This window comes from Pelodiscus sinensis, chromosome 6 (assembly GCF_049634645.1).
Source record: "Pelodiscus sinensis isolate JC-2024 chromosome 6, ASM4963464v1, whole genome shotgun sequence".
In the NCBI taxonomy this organism is placed as follows: Eukaryota; Metazoa; Chordata; order Testudines; family Trionychidae; genus Pelodiscus; species Pelodiscus sinensis.
Window position 1 is genome coordinate 37,892,377 of NC_134716.1, and position 18,647 is coordinate 37,911,023.

Here is an 18,647-nt window from a genome sequence, read left to right on the forward strand (position 1 = left end):
CCAGTTCTAGGCACCACATTTCAGGAAAGAGTTGGAGAAGGTCTGTAGAAGAGCAATAAAAATGATTGAAGGTCTAGAATACATGACCTATGATGGAAGACTTAAAGAATTTGGCTTGTTACTTTTGGAAAAGAGAAGATTGAGAGAGAGGACACGATAGAAGTTTAAGTACCTAAAAGGGTGTTACAAGGAGGAGAGAAAAAATGTTTTCCTTAACCTCTGATTAATCTGGATGAAGCAATGGGCTTAAATTGCAGCAAGCAAGGTTTAGGTTGGACATGAGGAAAAATTTCCTAAATGTTAAGATGGGTGAACACTGAAATAAATTGACTAGGGAGATTGTCGAATCTCCATAATTGGAGATATTTAAGTGTACAATAAACAGACATCTGTCAGGGATGATTTAGATGGTGCTCAGACCTGCTGTGAGGGCAGGAGACTGGATTTGATGACTTCTTGAGGTCCCTTCCAGTTCTAGTATTCTATAATTAGGTACTCAACTATAACTTATAAAGAGCCATAAACAACAGAATCTGTTCAATACAAGGAGAGAATGTTGGACAGATTTTAGGGTTTTTCCCCTAACCTACACAAATGTCATTGAAACTTAGCTTGTCTTTGATATAGGGATCTGGCCTTCTTCAGTTAGCATCGTGAAGACCACAGATATATAGAAAAATGTCAGGCATTTTTATGATCACAGTGACCTGCAAAAATATCATATGAACAACTAACCTCGTATGCTTTTTAACAGTTTGATCACCAGTTATGTCAAACAAAAAAAAATGTACAGGCATTTAGGCAAACCATGTAGACTATTGACCTTCAGAGTCCCTCAGTGAGAAAAAAATCTCTGTTCTGTAACAAGAACTCCTAACAAGTCTGACAAACTCACTACACACAACACATTGCTTTCTTAGTACAGTATTTATCCATAAAGAATGTCTTGTAAAGCATCAAATGAAAAGTTGGCAGCATACTGGTCATGAATTTCATTGAGAAATGCAAGTATGGGTGATACTGTAAACATTTTTGTACATCTAGGAATTATATTTTAATATTTGTAAGTAGGCAGCAATGACAAACAGGTTTCTTCTAGACAGGGAATGGGATGGGTATCTCTTTACCATATGAAAATGAAGCATTGTAAAGTGAAAACAATGGAAATTGAATTGACATGTGACAGCCACCAGAAAAAATAGGTCAGTGAGGAAGGTGACACACACTGGGATACAGGAGCACACTTTGGTGCCATTATCCCAAGAGAGGATCCATGATCCTGTCTTTGGGAGGAGAAAACAATGCGTTTTGGGAAATCAAAGGAGGAACAAAGACATTTTTGTGATCCCCATACTGGGCCAACATTGCTGGACCAATCTCTGTTGGACCAAATGATACCCCCTCTCACAGGCATTGGGTGTCTGTGAGGGGAGGGGATGCAGGGAGGGCCACAGAGGAATAGGGAGGAGGCCTGAAGGGGCACCCTAGTTAGTGATCAAAATTTTGGCAGGGGCGGAGAGAGACAGTACACCTCCTGGGTGCTACCATGAGTTGCCTATGCCCCCTCACTCCTGCTGCATACTCTCCAGGAGGACAGATAAAAGGAGGTAGTCCAGATCAGTTTGGCTGTCTGGAAAGGAAGAATGACATAGCACTTCAGACTCTCCGAGTGATGGGAACCATGGGCAACGAGCCAACGGTAAAGACTGAGTGGGATACTCAGCCACTGCTAGCCAAGGAGGTGCCGGAGATGAGCCTTGTGGTAAGAAATGGCCCAGGAAATGTAGTAGAACTGATGCTTGAACCCTTAACTGGGAAGCTGGTGAATTATCATGGACCCAGGTTCTTCTATCTCCCACACTTACCATGAGGTGTGGCTACTGGGGGCTACAGCCATATATTGATTGATTGCTGTGCCCTAGCTGGAGCTACAGACTAATTGTTTGTTCTCCCCTGCCTAGAGTCAGTGCCCCTCAATTGCTATGGCCTGCCCAGTCCGTAAGACAGTCTGCTCCGTTCTGTCCTGCCCAGGGGCAACTAACTCACTGTTTGCTTTTCCTAGAGCCCCACAACTGCTATTGCTTAGGAGACTCAGGAAGCATAGACTGACTGGTTGCCCTGAATTCCTCTAATCAAAATGGCCAGATGCAACAGGACATCCCAATAGTTGCATGATGGGGTGTACCATGCACTGGGCTAATGGGGGTGGCCGCACTCAATATGCAGAGCCCTCCATGACAGTTGTCATCCGTTTACTAAGGAAGTGGGGATATTTGTGAAAATTTGGGTCCTAGTTATTAACTAAAAACCAGTAGCTCTGTCAAAGACTAAATCATTGGAAGACAATCTACTTGATTATAAAGGAAAGAGAACTATTAGTCATTGTGGATACAGGATTGCATTTTATATTTTATTTTATATGTGTAAAACTAGCTTCTAAATCTGAGCCTTTGTTAATAAACTGATATTTTATGTCACTATAAATAGATTACAGTGCCGCATCATTATATTGGAGCTTGATAGTCAAATGAATAAATAAGCTTATATGTACAATTCAAAAGGGAACAGAGAACCTGGTAATTTTTGTAAGTGTCCAGTGTCTTGGAGACAATTCAGAGTTAACAGATTGGAATGAACCAAATATTAACCTACAAGACAAAGCTGGGGCTCTCAGACCTCAGAGGAGAATACTTGAGTGGATGAAGGGCTGGCAATTTCAGGGAGCTGACACCCAGCTATCACAAGAAAGATTCCACCTTACTGAAGCCTGGGAGTAACATGGTGACGGTCCTCACTATCCCAAGAAAGTGTCACGGGACATATTTAGGAATCTAAACATACCTGATATTTGAAGGTAATTAGTACCCTTGTTCTTGCTGAAGTCAGTTGGAGTTCAGGGTGCCCCACACCTCTGAAATTTAGATCACTTATGTATATGCCTAAATATTGGCTTAAGTGCCTCATTTCAAGCACCAACAATTGACAATTTAGGCCTTAGTCCAGTCACTAGTGTTGAAAGTCACAGTGAGAATAATCTTTTATTTAATTTCCCCTCATTTAGTTTCTTTCCCTGCTGAAATAGTTTTCCATGTTCCCTTGATGTCCCATTTCCTCCCCATTCTCACTTATTTGCTTCCACTCTGCGGCATGATGCTGAAAATATCAAATGAAGATTATCCCTCATTTGAAGTTGCTTATGGTTTCCCAAACCAAATGCATTTTCTCTTCAGTTTGTATTATTGGATAAACCACATAAAAAAATCCAATTTACTGGACATTTTCCTGCCCTCATTCCTAACTGCCTCTGTGGCTGCTTACATTGAGCATCAGCTTTTATGGTCACATCAGGCTTTGTGCTGTGTGTCACTTTTAAGCCGCCTGCACAGTATTGTCCCCGCCAACTTCAACTATCTTTAATATTCCATTCTAGTGAGGCATACATTCATATGCTGGTTAGGCCTGACCTGCACTCATATCCAAAAGAAAAACTCCTTTCATCTGAAGACTTATGGTCTAGCATGCTATTTTCTGTGGTTTTGGAACATCACTAATTCTTCCATTAGTCATCAGAGCCAAGGGCAACTGAGGAATGTAGGATGGACAGAAAGTTTTCAAGTGGAAAAAGGCCACCTAGATCAGTCCAACCAGGGTGTGAGGTTATACTTTAGAAGAAGGTCTGCAAGAGCTGTGTGTGACTCAAAAGCTTCTCTCTCTCACCAAGGGCTTGTCTACACAGCGGCGTTATTTCAGAATACCAATTATTCCAAAATAACATATTGCGCCTCTACATAACAAACCCGTTATTTCAAAATAAATTCAAAATAACAGGCTTCTTACTCCAACTTCTATAAACCTCATTGTATGAGGAATAAGGAAAGTTGGAGGAACAGTGCTCTATTTTGAAATAAGTGCTATGTAGATATGCCCAAATTCAAAAGAAGCTATTGTGACTTAAGCTACGCAATTGATGTATGTCAAGTTGCATAGCTTATTTCAAGTTTAGCCATGCTGTGCCGACATGTGTTACAGTGCGCACCCCTCCCCCCGGGGCATGCCCCACCGGGAACACTCAAAGAATATACTACGGTCGGTTTATTGTTTAGGTACACCTCTTTTATACCCGTTGCCCTCCACCCAAAAGCACCGTGGCCTGCCCTCAGTCAGATCGGGTCATCCCGTAGTCTTTGCAACTCAGCTTAAGTTCATTGGCCCCATTTTACGGCACGCGCCACCTGGCTGGCATTCTCCAGATCAAAGTAAAACACCACCGGAGCCCGCTTAGTTGGGGATGTCAGGGTAGGGGGACCTAGGCCCTCCCTCATTCCTGGGTCCCAGCCCAGGGCCCTAAGGCAGGAAGACAAGCTCCTCTAACTGGCTGATGGGGGAATTGCCCCTAAACAGTCAGCCCACGGCCTCCATGACCCCGCCCTGGGCCATTTCCTACCCGCCTCCGGTGTTCACTGTACCTCTGTCCATGTCTTGTCAGTCTGGGTCCGCCTCTCTTTCTTGCTGCCTCTCGCCTCTGCATCCTTTGCTGCTCTCAGTTCCAGTCCCTGCCTTTCCTGTTTTATTGCTCTCCCTTTTTAAACTATCTGCCATCCAGCGAACACCAGTGGTGGGGTTCCGGCAGATCAGCTGTTCCGCCATCGCACGTTCTGCAGGTGACTTCACCCCACTCCCCCGTATCGACCCTGCACTGACGCCACACTGCCGCTGCTTCTTTCGCGGCCGCGGCTGGCCCACCGTGCCAGCACCATGCCGATCTGAGTGTGGAGCACGCTTGTCCCCTGATCTTTCCCCCTCCCCCCACGAGACTGCTGCCACTTCTCCCACGGCCAGCCCCACAGCACCGGCATCGCGCTGGCCTGAGTACAGGGTGCGCTTGCCCCGTCACAACATGCCCCAAAATAAATTGCTCTAATAAAAGGTATTACCTCACCCACCTTGTCTTTTCATACCCAAGAGGTAGGGTGCTTGAAAACTTACCTATATCGCAATAAGCTCAGATCTGTCCTGTACCAAGATTTCATCTCCCTTCTCTCCTTCTGCACTGATTCTCCCATCCAAATAATGTTGCAGAAATATTCCAATGAAATTGAGTTCTTGAGTGTTTTAGCTGGTAAATAATTAGAAGTACTGGGGATTCAGCACAGTGTTTTGGCATGCTGATGCTCCCCAGGAGGGAGGCCACCCAAACACCAATGGGTAATATAGGGCCTGGAATCAGACCTCTTCTATTAGCCAGCTATGCAAAAAAAAGCAAAGGGAGGATTGGGTTTCCTGAATATCCTTATAAAATTAGTTGTAAGGAGTGGGATACTTAGCAAGCTCCTGAAAGATGAGGTAAGGAGGAAACCTAGGTCTGTTGGGAGATGATGGAGTGAAGGATACAAGATTGGTTCCAAAATTTTGGGTGCCAAATTAAAAGTGGAGAGTCACTTGCATGCACAAAACATACATAAAAAAATTTAAGTCTGATTGCTGGGATGTTCTTAGTGTAATATTTCAGATCCATTATCAAGTTTGGTAGTCTATAGAAAATAATGGGGTTGCTTTTCTATGGCTGTGCATGAGTCACTAGGCTGGCTCTGTTATTCTTATGGAATAGATTTGTAATATGGAAATAAATGGCTGATGTAACAAAAAGTGCACAGTAAATCTTACCCTTATTGTGTAAATATAACAGCTATTTGACACCACAAATGTGAGATCATGTGGTGTTCTCACATTTAGGATATTAGTTATCATGTATCAGCAACACATCATTATCTCAAATGACCTAGGGCAAAGCAGTGGAACATCTGAAACTGAGCCTATAAAGTAATAATTGTTTATATCAAAAAGAACTTACATCTTTCTTTTTTCACTCAGGCCTTAATATGTAGATAAGATGTAGGTTCTAAACAGTCAGTCATATTGATAGTCTGTCTTTATTCTATATGAAATATGAGTTCCTGTGTAAATTTGTTTTACCTTTGCCCCAGGATGTTTAATGTGTGGCTCTTTGAATAACTCAGAATCAGTAATGCATGTATGTGTTTTATTTACTTGTTTCCACATATTTAAAGATCTACATATCTCAATCTTCAGAGATTATAGTACAAAATATTAATAAAAAAGAAAAAAAGGCTACAAGTATGCCTGCACTACAAAGAAAATATGTTCTTTAATTCAGATTAGCTAACTCAGATTAAAAGAGCAGAAAGATGGTGCTAATTGGCTTTTAATGCTGATTAACCATTTAAGTTCAAACAAAGAATGCCCTAGATAGGTCTATGCTGTGCCCTGAAATGGAGTCTCCCACCTTAGACAGACTGCACTAGCAGGGTTTGTGCTAGTATACTAAAAATAGAAGTGGAGACATTGTGGCTCTGGTGGAGGCTGTGGCTAGTGTCCCTCTTAAACTGGGACCCAGGGATAGCAGCACAGATGAGGTACATGTACATCGAGGTTATAGCTATATTTTCTTTGAATTGAACCTTGAGTTGTTTATCACTATTTGACATGCCTTAGTATATGTTTTCTAGACTTTCAGTGCAAACTGATTTAAGTGCAGGAGATGTGGGCCAATTTTGAATTCCCCATCTATGGAGCACTCTGAGATGTGTGTAAGTAGGTAAGTACATCCCACTTAGTTACAGAGCAGCTTGCCCATATGAAATAACTGCATAATCATAGTATTCACACACAGCTATCAGTTGACCTGCAACCAGTGTGGAATCCTCTCCCAACTGAGTAGTAAGATTTGTTCTTGGAAGAGCTTAGGCTACAACCCCATGTGCACACACACATTTATGAAACTAGAAAGCAAGCTGAACCACAGGGATATATTTTTAGCTAGTTTGTAGAGAGACAATAAGGCTATGTCTATACTGGCCAGTCTTGCGCAAGAACGTATGCAAATGAGCCGCCATTTTTGCGCAAGCGTACACTGCTCCTTCTTGCGCAAAACCCCCCTCTTGCACAAGAGCCATTCTGCCACTTATTTTCAGGCAGAATGGCTCTTGCACAAAAGGGGGGTTTTGCATAAGAAGGAGCAGTATAGACTGCTCTTTCTTGCGCAAATGTCCCTTATGCAAAAATGGTGGCTCATTAAGTATGCAAATGAGGCACAGTGATATTCATCACTTGACCTCATTTGCATATGTTCTTGTGCAATACTGGCCAGTGTAGACATAGCTAATAAATTATGAGATGAGAGGGTCATGTAAAATGCTAGTACACAGGACACAGACTAGCCTTCTCCTGTTCAGAGAGCCAAACATTATATCATCCCTGTGAGGGGCTGAGAAGGGAACTTACAGAGTCAGACATAGCACAATTATGCAATATCAAGAGTGAGCAAGGCTGCTGCTACAGTTTTTAAATTTCTATTCCTGGGCTTGGTCTGCCTATAAGATCTGTCCACAATCTCTGCTGAAATCTAGGTGGAACTCAGTTGCTGTTTTTCTTAGCTTTTTCCCCCTGGTTTCCCTCTCAAAAGGCATATCCAAGATTTCCCCTACCTACTGGACATCCTGACAATAGCCTGGATGTTTCCTGAAGTCTTGCATGATCATTACTTTTCTGGTCCTCGCAGCATAGCAAGTTGATTAGTTGGGCCTTTGTCTGCACCTTAGTGTTGAGCTGACTTTCTCTGCCTATCTAAAACAGGACTGTTCTCTGTTCTTTTCCCTTCTAATTATTTGCTTTCGCTGCTGCTGGCACTTTACTGGCAATTCCCCACTGTCGTAGATCCCACTTCTGCCACCATACTGTCAATTTCAGGGTAATTGGACTTGTATCTCCCTTGTCTTTAGGCCACTCAAGGATTGCACAATTAGGTCTCAGATCCAGCCATCACCAATCATTGGTCAAGGATCCTTGTCCTACTCAATTGTGACTGGGGTTTTTAAAACCTTCACAGCTCCCTTAGCCTGTGACATTTCCTACAAGCCAGTCTGACTAATAACCAGCACCTATGTGTTGCCTTCTCTCAAAGAACTATGGAGTGTATAGCAAACAGTTAAAAGTTACCTTATAGCTCTCTCTAAGGCATCACATGTATTGTTGAGGTGAAAAAACAACACAGGAAAAATAATAAAAATATTGAGCACATAATAAACATACCAGGAGTTACCCTGCAATCATATGGGGCCCCAGAAGGCCAAGGTCTTTCCCATCAACCCACAAAGTTTGGGACCCCTTTTGGACAGAACTTTCTGTCCATTTGATGAATCAGAAAAAAAAGGACCCAAATAAGTTTAAACGTAGCCTTTTTCTATCAAAAGCTCTTTCCTTTTCTGTTAGTCTGTTGGTTTGCACCAACATATGCAAACTTCCTCAGGGAGTGATTCCTTTCTATAGGTATTTACAATCATTCTAAGTAATACCCCTTCATCATCCCCTTCCCTTCCCCCTTCTCCCCCCGACACACACTGCTCTTGGTTACTGGAAGAGTTGTTATCCTACCCCTGGAGTTGCATACATCCCCTGGCTTGCAGTGATACATAAACTTAATACAATTTGGCCCCCAAAAGGTATTGCATCTGACTGCAATATCTGTCTCACTGTGTTCTTTATAGGTCCAGGAAAAGATTAATGTGTTTGCAGCATTTTTTCTTGTATTTTGTACATTGTAGAGACCATGGAAGCTCTCTACAGTGTACATAATGCATTGTATTATGGTTGGAGATTAGAGCCAGAGACAAAGAAACAGGAGATATGTATCCTACAATCACTATGGCCTTGAATCAACAATTATTAAAGACAAAAACACCATAATGTCTATGGGATCTACACTTTTCACAAAAGGATTATTCCATGGCTAACTTCTGAGTCCTTGCCCTCAAAGAAAACCTGTATAAAACCTTCAAAAAATGAAGCTGGGTAAATTTATAACTCTGCTGGACACTAAAAACCATGAACTTTACAGAGTGACACTATCTTTCTGGCTTATTACAACAATTTATAAGAGAGTCTACTGCCTGCTAATCCTTAATTGCTCATTTTATTTTAAGTGGTCTTCTACAGCGTGTATGACCCACTTAGGGTTAACAATTTATCCCACCTTATGTTAAGACACTCTGATTACCTCCACTACACTTGAGGAAGAGCTCTGTGTAGCCTGAAATCTGGTGCCTTCCAGCAACAGAAGGTGGTCCAATAAAGGATATTACCTCCCCTACCTTGTCCCTTTCTTATCTTGAGATAAACACAGTGATAACACCAAACACCTTGATTTAAATTGCCTTTTGGCAAGTCATTAGCTACTTCACTGCTTGTTTTACCAAAAACTGTGCAATGGTAGAAATAATGCTACCAGTCTTAATATAGTTATCTGAGATCCTTGGATAGAAGAGGCTATCTACCATAATCCAAAGTGTCTTTATTTTATCTATCTACCGATAAACTCTTAAGAAATTCTGACTCTATTCAGTGAAAGTCAGTGTTAAACACAGACAAATATCAATTCATTACCACTTCCCTGTACACCCTTTACATGTAGGGTATGAGACTTTCACTGGAGCTAAATCTGATAGTTATTAATCTGTAGCTATTTGTTGTCATTTGGGGTGTGTCTAGACTATATCCCTCTTTCAACAGACGGATGTAAATTAGACACTTCAAAACTGCAAATGAAGCCGGGATTTGAATTTCCCGCACTTCAATTGCATATTTGCGTCATGGCGCTCTTTTAAAAAAAGTGCTATTTTGAAAGTGAAACCGCAGGCTAGACGTGGTTCTTTCAAAAACCTCATAAATCTCATAAAAATGAGGTTCACCGGATCTTTCGAAAAAGGCTTCTATTTTCGAAAGAACCATGTCTAGACTGAGGTTTCACTTTTGAAATAGTGCTTTTTCAAAAGAGCATCATGATGCAAATATGCAAATGAAGCACAGGAAATTCAAATCCCAGCTTCATTTGCAATTTTGAAGTGTCTAATTTACATCCCTCTGTCAAAAGAGGAATGTAGTCATATATGTTTCAGAGGAGTAGCTGAGTTAGTCTGTAACTGGAAAAACTTAAAAAACAACACATAGTCTAGCAGCACCATAAAGACTAACAAAAGATGTAGATGTTAATGATATAGTATATAAGCTCATGATACAGTGTATATATGTATCACTAAACTGCTGACACATGATGGCAGGGCAAAGTAGGGGGACAAAATATCCGCTCCAAAAGTACTGGAGTTTCAGATTCCTTAGAAATAATGTGTGTTGTAGAACTGGCCTCACCAACAGAGTTGGAGATAATCTCAAACTGATAAACACTCAAGGTCTGATTCCACTAAGCACAGGAAAGAAGAATTGCAAGTCAATCCATTACAATGTCTCCAATTACCTTAATCTTTTCAAACCTTGTGAAGATCTGCTATTTTAGTTTCCTATTGCATGAACACATGACCTCATTTCCTATTGGTGTGTCATTCTTGGTCTTTTTGTCTACTGTATATATATTTAACCTTGAACCTGATTCTCCCTGTCCTTCTATGTAATTCCACTTCTTTGTTTTGCTGCTGAAGTGGATGGCTCCTTCTCTCTGTGTGCTATGAATTGTGCTGACCTTTCTCTAATCCTCCATATCATAACCAAGACTCCACTAGTCAGGTTGTGTTCAGTAACTAATACTGGTGATTTTCAATAAAGCCTGTAGTCTCTCAGCCTTTCTATCATATATCTGGCTTTCCCTATTCTCTCTGTTGCTACCATTGTAGCCAAACATTCTTCTTTTTTTCCCTTCCGGACTCATTTATTTTCCCCTGCCTCTTTAGAATTTCACTTTCGTTCACCAGTGTGTCACTTGCATGCTTTCCTCACCTCTCAAAGGAGTGTTTGTGTGTTACTTTATCCTCAACTTGTTTCTATCACCTTACTTTATCGGTCATCCTGCATCTCTTCATCCTTCTAATCTACTGCTGGATATTACATTCCATCTTTCCTCCTCCCTGTTTCATAGGCCTTGTTCACAGGAAATGGAACATAGGACACAGTTCTCAGCTGGTTTAAATCAGTATAGCCCCATTATAATCAATGGAACAATGCCAAAATTGCACCTGCTGAAGATCTGGCCTATGATCTCTGCAGTGTTGAAGAATAAATCACTCTTCCTTTGTTGGGTGCAGATAAAACACTCCAGAAAGAGAGATGAGCCAAACTCAGTGTAATTGGGTGCTTTGGACCTTAAGGGCCAGTGGCCTGGGTGCCAACAAACCCTGATAATTAAAAAGGCACACCTGAATTCAATCAGATAATTCTCTGTAAAGGTGGCTTCACCAAAAGAGGAAACTGAGGGAAACTGTAGGAAGTAAGAAAGGCCCATGCAGGGAGAAATCCGATACCAGTGATGGTTAGGAGTATAAGTCCTGAGGCGCTAATGTGGTAGGTTTGGGAAGGTACTGTTGGGATTTTGTGGTTCCCAGAGAGTCAGATGCTGGGCAGAATCAAGGGTCTTCGTTTCAATTCAATTCAATTCAACAAGACTTTATTCAATGTGCACAAAGGGAGAGCCCCTGGTACTAAAATCAGCCAGAGCCCCTCGAGCAAGAAGCCCCTCCCCTTGCTGTTTTATAGCACATGGCAGTTACATAACAGGTTACATAACAAGTTATATAACACAAACCTCTAAACCAATCAGATTCAACCTTTCCATATATGGCTTTGTTTGTCACATGTTCGTACTTCTCCACTCCACATATTGAGTTCACCCCTCTCCCCTTGGCCTTTTCTAGACTGTTCCTAGGGGCAGGGGGGCGAGCCAGAGCATGCTTCTTTATGCATACCTACTTTCCAAACCACATTTTGTTTAAAATGAACACATGCATACCCTTCAGTACCAATGAGGTTAGTTTGAAGGGTGATGTCTGAAAACAGGCCTAGAAATAGGATATGGCGACAGGAGAAAGTAACTAGGCCCTAGGACTGAGATGTACCTGTGATGGGGTGCGGTCACAGATGACCCCTCAGAGGTGCCTCCCAGGGTGCTGACATGGCCACTGCCACTCGTCTTCCTGCTCTCTGGGGCTCCTCACTGCCCGGTCCTGCTGGGCCAGCTCCACTGGTCTCCTCCAGCCAAGGCCCTGAGCTGATGTCCCTGCCCCCACCAAGAAGTAGTGCAGACACTGAACCTCTCCAGGTCTGAGGAGAGTGCAGTTTAGGACCCAGCTTCCTGAGAGAGCACTCCCCAGATGGGATCAAACACCAAAGAATTAGGTGAGCCTCCTTTAACAATGAAAGGGGGAATGTGCACACTGGGTCCCCTCTGCCCCCCACTAACAATTATTTACACTGGGTTTGATAGAAAACAAAAATGATTTTATTAAGTACAAGCAGTAGGATTTAAGTGGTAATAAGTGAGAACAGGCAGAGCAAAGCAAGTTACAAATCAAAGAAACAAAAATGCTTGGCTAATTCTACACTGAAACCTCAGTACAAACTCTTCACACTCACCCTAAAACCTCTTTTCCAGCTGCCACTCCAAAACAGGGCTGTCTCCCACACCCTGGGGTCTCAGGCTCCTTCCTTCAGGTGCATCACAGCCAAAAGACCAAGGCCTCTCCTTTCCTATTCTTTTTGTTAAGCAGTTGAGGCCACTCCCTACCAGCCACTGCTCAAACTTAAGGACAAAAGATTGTTTAACAGTGGCTCATCAAGAAGTTGCGGGTAACACCCTCCATGTCTCCCATTCACACATTTTAAACTCTCAAATTATTCCCCACTCCATGGCTGCGTCTAGACTGGCCAATTTTTTTTGCAGGAAAACTTGCCAGCTGTCTACACTGGCTGCTTGAATTTCTGCAAGAACACTAACTTCCTACTGTCTGAAATTAGTGCTTCTTGCGGAAATACTATGTTGCTCCTGTTTGGGCAAAAGTCCTGTAGACAGCTCAGATTTGTTTTGCGCAAAAAAGCCCCGATCGCGAAAATGGTGATCGAGGCTTTTTTGCGCAAAAGTGCATCTTTTTGCGCAAAAAGCGCTTTTGCAGAAGAGCGTCCGTGCCAGTCTAGATGCTCTTTTCTGCAAATGCTTTTAATGGAAAACTTTTCCATTAAAAGGATTTGTGGAAAATCATGCCAGTCTACACGTAGCCCATGTGTCTAATTTTACACACAAATGATACATACAACAGAGTAAGATAAACAGAACCAGTGGCTCATGACATGAAGATTTATGGGTTACACAAAATAACTCACTCAAAGCACCTTTGAGTTATATAAATTCATGTCCGTGGAGGGGGGGGCCTCCGTCACAGTAACCATTTGGGATTGGTTGCTTTAGGTGGAACAGACTAGGACATAGAAAGAGCTCCATGTGTGACAGAAAAAACAGCACTGAGTATGAACTCATATATATATTATGATTATGGACTTCATTTTGGGACCCTGAGGATTGTTTGAACCTTTTCAGATATTAAACCAGATCTGGGCTAGCCGCAAGAGATTGTACGAGCTTTTAAGGGCCCTGGAAGAGGTAGCTACCATGGACAGGAGTCCTACAAATTGACTCCCAATGGAGGGGTGGCAGGGAGTGATAGTATTAGTGCTCAGTAAGGGTGCATCAACACTGCACCTGTAGGTCGAAATAAGATGTGCAATTTGATCTGTACACATTGCATATCTTATTTTGATCTAATTTCAAAATAGCTTATTTGGAAATTTGGCACTGTCTACACAGCACTAAATTTCGAAATAGAATGCTATTCCAAAACATCTCTTAACCCTCATGGAATGAGAGTTACAGGGATGCTGGAATAGTGCGCCCATTATTTCGATATCTATTTTGAAATAACGGGCATGTTTAAAGATGTGGAATGGCCATTTTGGATACTTCCGGTATCCTGAAATAGCGCCGCTGTCTAGACACTGTCTAGGTTGTAGCTTAATCAACAACCACAAAACATCTAGCACTTCAAATAGATTTCATATTGAAATATTAAGCTATTCTCCCATTAGAGATACAAATCCATAATGTATCATGTCAATTCTTGAAGTTTTAACCTCAAAATAGTTTAAAGTCCACTCTAGTTTTAAAAGACCAGGTATTAAAAGAAGCTCAGGCATAGATCTCACTGAATTTAATATAAATTCTTAAACCTCTTCAGACAAAGTTCAATATGGTAATTCAATCTCTTTATATTTGAATTCAATAAGAACCATATATGTGAATACAATGACAAAATTTGACAATGCATGGGGTAAAACATATCTGACAGGAGCACTTTAACAAAAATATGTATAGCACTCTTTTTTTATGTGTCTTATACTTGGCTATTTATATGTGGCATACAGCAGTGTGGTGTGTTTATCTGCAAACTTCTTGGTTTTAGCTAAATCCAAAAGACTGAGAAGGTGTTTTTTTAAGAATATTCCCACTAAATATATCTGTCTGCTCATCTATACATACGCACACAGAAATTTCCAGTCATTCAAGCCTTTAGGGTGTTTGAAAATGTTTGAAGTCTCTTTAAAGAGCAGATTAGCATGTATCCTAAAAGTTAGACTAATACTATTTAACTGCACTATTTTTCCATTATGGGCCTGTCAGCAGGAATATGTTGCCCTATAGTACATGACAAGTGAAAATGCTGGTAACATTGTTTTTCATAGACAGAAAAAATACCAAAGAAGCAATTTCTTAGCTAAAATGTCACCTGTTAGATGTATGGGGCTCACTATATTTTGTTGCCATGGTAACAAATGGTGTAAAATGACTCCTTTGCACAGCTCCATCAGAATGATTGCATCCTGTTTTTTCCATCATTTTACAAGAGGCTGTTTTCATTCTCCCTTCCTGACCATATTAAGTGTAAAGAGATTGAATTACTGTGCTGTACCCTCTCCATCCAATGTGGATTTAAGAGTTGATATTGATGTACTGAGAACTGCGTTCTTCTTCAAGAAAAAAGCTACAAATTATAATGAATTTGACTTTTATGTATCGACCGTTCACGTAGTGAAGTAGTGTTTTGGCACCCAGGGGATAGACATGGCATGATCAGCATTTTTCACTCGAATGAATCCAATTGATAAAGCAATATACTCAGTGTCACTTTGCTTGATCTCCAGGTTTAACAATAGTCATGCTAAAAGTAGATCCCTTACTCTGTAAATTGTATCCATAAAAAAGGTGCTAGCCATTGCTTTATACAGCTGTACCCTTTCCAACTTTTAACTGAGCACATAAAGGCATATAGGAAACTTGTGTTTGGTTCTCTAGCAACATAGGCATGTCTATCCCAAATGCATATTACCTACATACCCACACTTGTGGCCTCCAAAGACAAAATTATTATATGAGGACCTATACTTGCTACTTTGGCTATGAATGCAGGTGTGTCTGGGAACCAAATGATCGGATTATTACACTGTTATTCAAAGTAGGTATATTTGTGAAGTGAAGAACCAAATTCATTATAATCACATAGGTATTCAGGATATAGATGTGTACACATCTAAGACATCAAAACAATATTCATATGCAGGTATTTGGAATACCTCCTAGATACTACAGTGAATGTAATTAAAAATACTTAATAGAGATGAATATATAAACAATGAAAGCATGTGCATGCAGGTCACAAACATAATAATTTCACACACTGTATTATTTCAATTGTTCTCCATAAAGAATTAAAATACAAATTGGTGTGTGTTATTACAAGCTTATTTAACAGCATCATTAAGAGTTTTAAAAGCTAAAATTTGTCCTATAAAGAATTTCTTGATTTCAATTTTTTGTATATTAAGTAATTTTCATAAAACAAAAATTTGCTAAAACTAAAGAAAGTAATTCAGTTTTTATTGCTAATGTCACATGGAATTTGTCATTTCTTAAAATAATCTTGTATTTCAATTACTCCTCACAAAAAGACAGAGACAGAGAGAGATGGATGTGTAAAAGATACCTATTATATTGAGGGGGAGGGAAGTCAAATATATTTAATTAATCCAGAGACTTGTCTTATGAGGTATTAGGAGACAAACTTCCAATGGTGTTAGTGGAATGTTAGAACATTCAGCTCCTCCTGGAAGGGGGCCCTTATTATTTGTCAGAAAAATGCAGGGTAACTTCTTGAAAGTTATCAGTGATTTTTTGTTTTTGCTTTTTTAAGAGCAAACATTTTTTCTATACTTACATTGTTTCTTTTGGCTATTGAAGAGTGCTATATTTAAGTAATTAGACAGCAGGTTGGTGAAGTAATATGTTTCCCAGGACCAACTTCTGTTGATGAGAGAGACAAGCTTTGGCACTTATACAGTGCTCTTTTTCAGCTCTGTGTGAGTTTGAAAGCTTGTCTTTTTTACCAACAGAAGCTGGACTTATAAGAGATATTACCTCAGCCACCTGGTCTCTCTAATATACTTGGAACTGACTCAGCTATAACAGTGGATAGTTAAGTGAAACACATCAAAAGGGAAGACACTGCTATATTGAATACCCACATGCTCTACTTCTGGTGAATTGAGAAGAAAAAAATCTATAGGCCCATTTCCTTTAGCCATACTACAAGGGTGTTATTGTTTCTGCAAATCATTTGATCATTTTAAATAATTAATTAATGTGTCCTGGACTATCTGATTATGTATATGGTCATGCTGAATATTCGTTATCATTGCTATTCATACTGCTTGTTGTACTAATGAGCCATTTGTGGCTGGATTTCCAGGTGCAGTGGAGGTAAGCATCTCATTGTTTTTCATCTCCTTGATCCTGGTGGCCGAGGAGGACCAATTTGGACTTCAGTGCAAGTTATATCAGCCACAGACCTGCTCTATCTCAGGCTGCCTGAAATGCTCCCTTAGAAGTCTGGGGCAGAGTTGGCTGTGATGTCTTGCACAACTGAAGGATTCCCTTTGGAGATGGAAATTCCCCAAATGTGCCTTTAGGATAGCTTTAAGTTCCTCTTGCACCACTGAAGTAGCCTAAAATCTGGGCTGACTGGCTCTCGTTTATTTTTGGTATTTTCTGCTTTTCCTACTGTTTGCCTTTGTTACACCTCTGTTTGTCACCTTTCAAATTGAGGAGCATATGCCATCATAAGTCAAAACAGTGCTCTCTGACATATCTCAGTTCTGCTTAATTAACAAAATGATCTGGGAAAACTCACACTAGCAAGGATTCCATTTCCAGTATTTAATTCTAGCCACAGACTGTAATTGTTTTCTTTCCTCCACATGGGTCACAAGTCAAGGATGGTCAATCATAGCCTCATGTAGATAAGCTATTTACCGTGGTTGGGCTAGAAATCAGCCCTGCTGTTACTGCATGCAGGCTAGAACTCTGTTGGTTGGCAATATGGATTTGTTTTGTCAGATTTAGTATTGTCTCAGATATATAAGAGACTCCTAGTCAAGGAGAGGTGGGGCACCTTTGCTTGGCATCATGAATTCCTTTAGAGAAAGAAGGCACAGCAACGTATCTGTACAATGAATGGCGTTTTCTCCATAGCATGTGCAGTTTTCTCCAGAAGCTGTATTTGATGCACAGTGGTGGTTTATTTTTTACTATGCTGTAATGATGGTCAAGAGGACAGCCCTCTCTTTAGGGAAGACAATGTAAGAGTTTTATCAATAACTTGAAACCATTTCTCAGCCATATTTTAGGGAAGATGAACACTGCCATGGATTACTGCCCTGTGAAAATACTTTGCAGGATTACAGCACAAGAAGGCATTAACAACCATGGAAAGTCCTTTCTGGAATGTGTCTTACCCTCTGGGTTCAGGCAGTCAACCGAGATGTTTCATGGTGGTATGGGAGCTAGAACAAATATGAAGGGGGGAAATGAGTGGCTGGAGAAACCGAAAGATCTCAGACTTCTGCAGTTAATAGAAAAGAACAGAAATCCCACAGGGAGAGGATTACATCCATTCTACAAGGAAGTAAAAATATGGATAAGAAGCCTATGAAAGGTCTTTTTCCTGTCGAGATTCTGCCCTATGGCCTATGAACCTTACTGTGGCTCTGTGACAAAGAAAACCCTGGTCAGATTTTTTTTTCTCCTTTGAGATGCAATTGCTCTCTTAGCTGAGTGAAGAGTCTTCTGCCTCCTTTGAGCAGTACCCTGAATGCAATGATTTGTGCGTTGGACTGGAGAACACACTGTCTTCATTCCAAATTGTACTCCCGCTCTCTTCAAAAACAAAAGACTTAAAGCTTCTTTTATATAAGCTGTTAAATGTTCATTTACCATTTTTCCTGAAGTAGTTGGCAAGAGAGTGAGAGAGAAAGGTTTTTGTTTTTTTCTTAAGTAATTGGGCCACCTGCCTACCCTCATCTTTGACCTTTGGACAAATAGAGGACTCCACTTTGCAGTGCTCATGCAGTCCTTCAGCCTCCATGAGCATTAATAACATCTCTTTTAAAAAGGGAAATCCCTATGTAAGGATAATTAAATAGTGACTACAAACCATTGCTGATCAAAACAATTCATTGCAAAAAGAACTTTTCCTCCTCTCTATGGGTGCGTCTAGACTGGAAAGATTTTGCGCAAAAGCGGCCTCTTTTGCACAAAAACTTGCCAGCTGTCTACACTGGCCACTTGAATTTGCGCAAGAGCACTGAGTTTGTAATGTACAAAATCAGTGCTTCTTGCGCAAATACTTTCACACTCCCGCTCAGGGATAAGCCTTCTTGCGCAAGAATACTTGTGCAAGAAGGCCAGT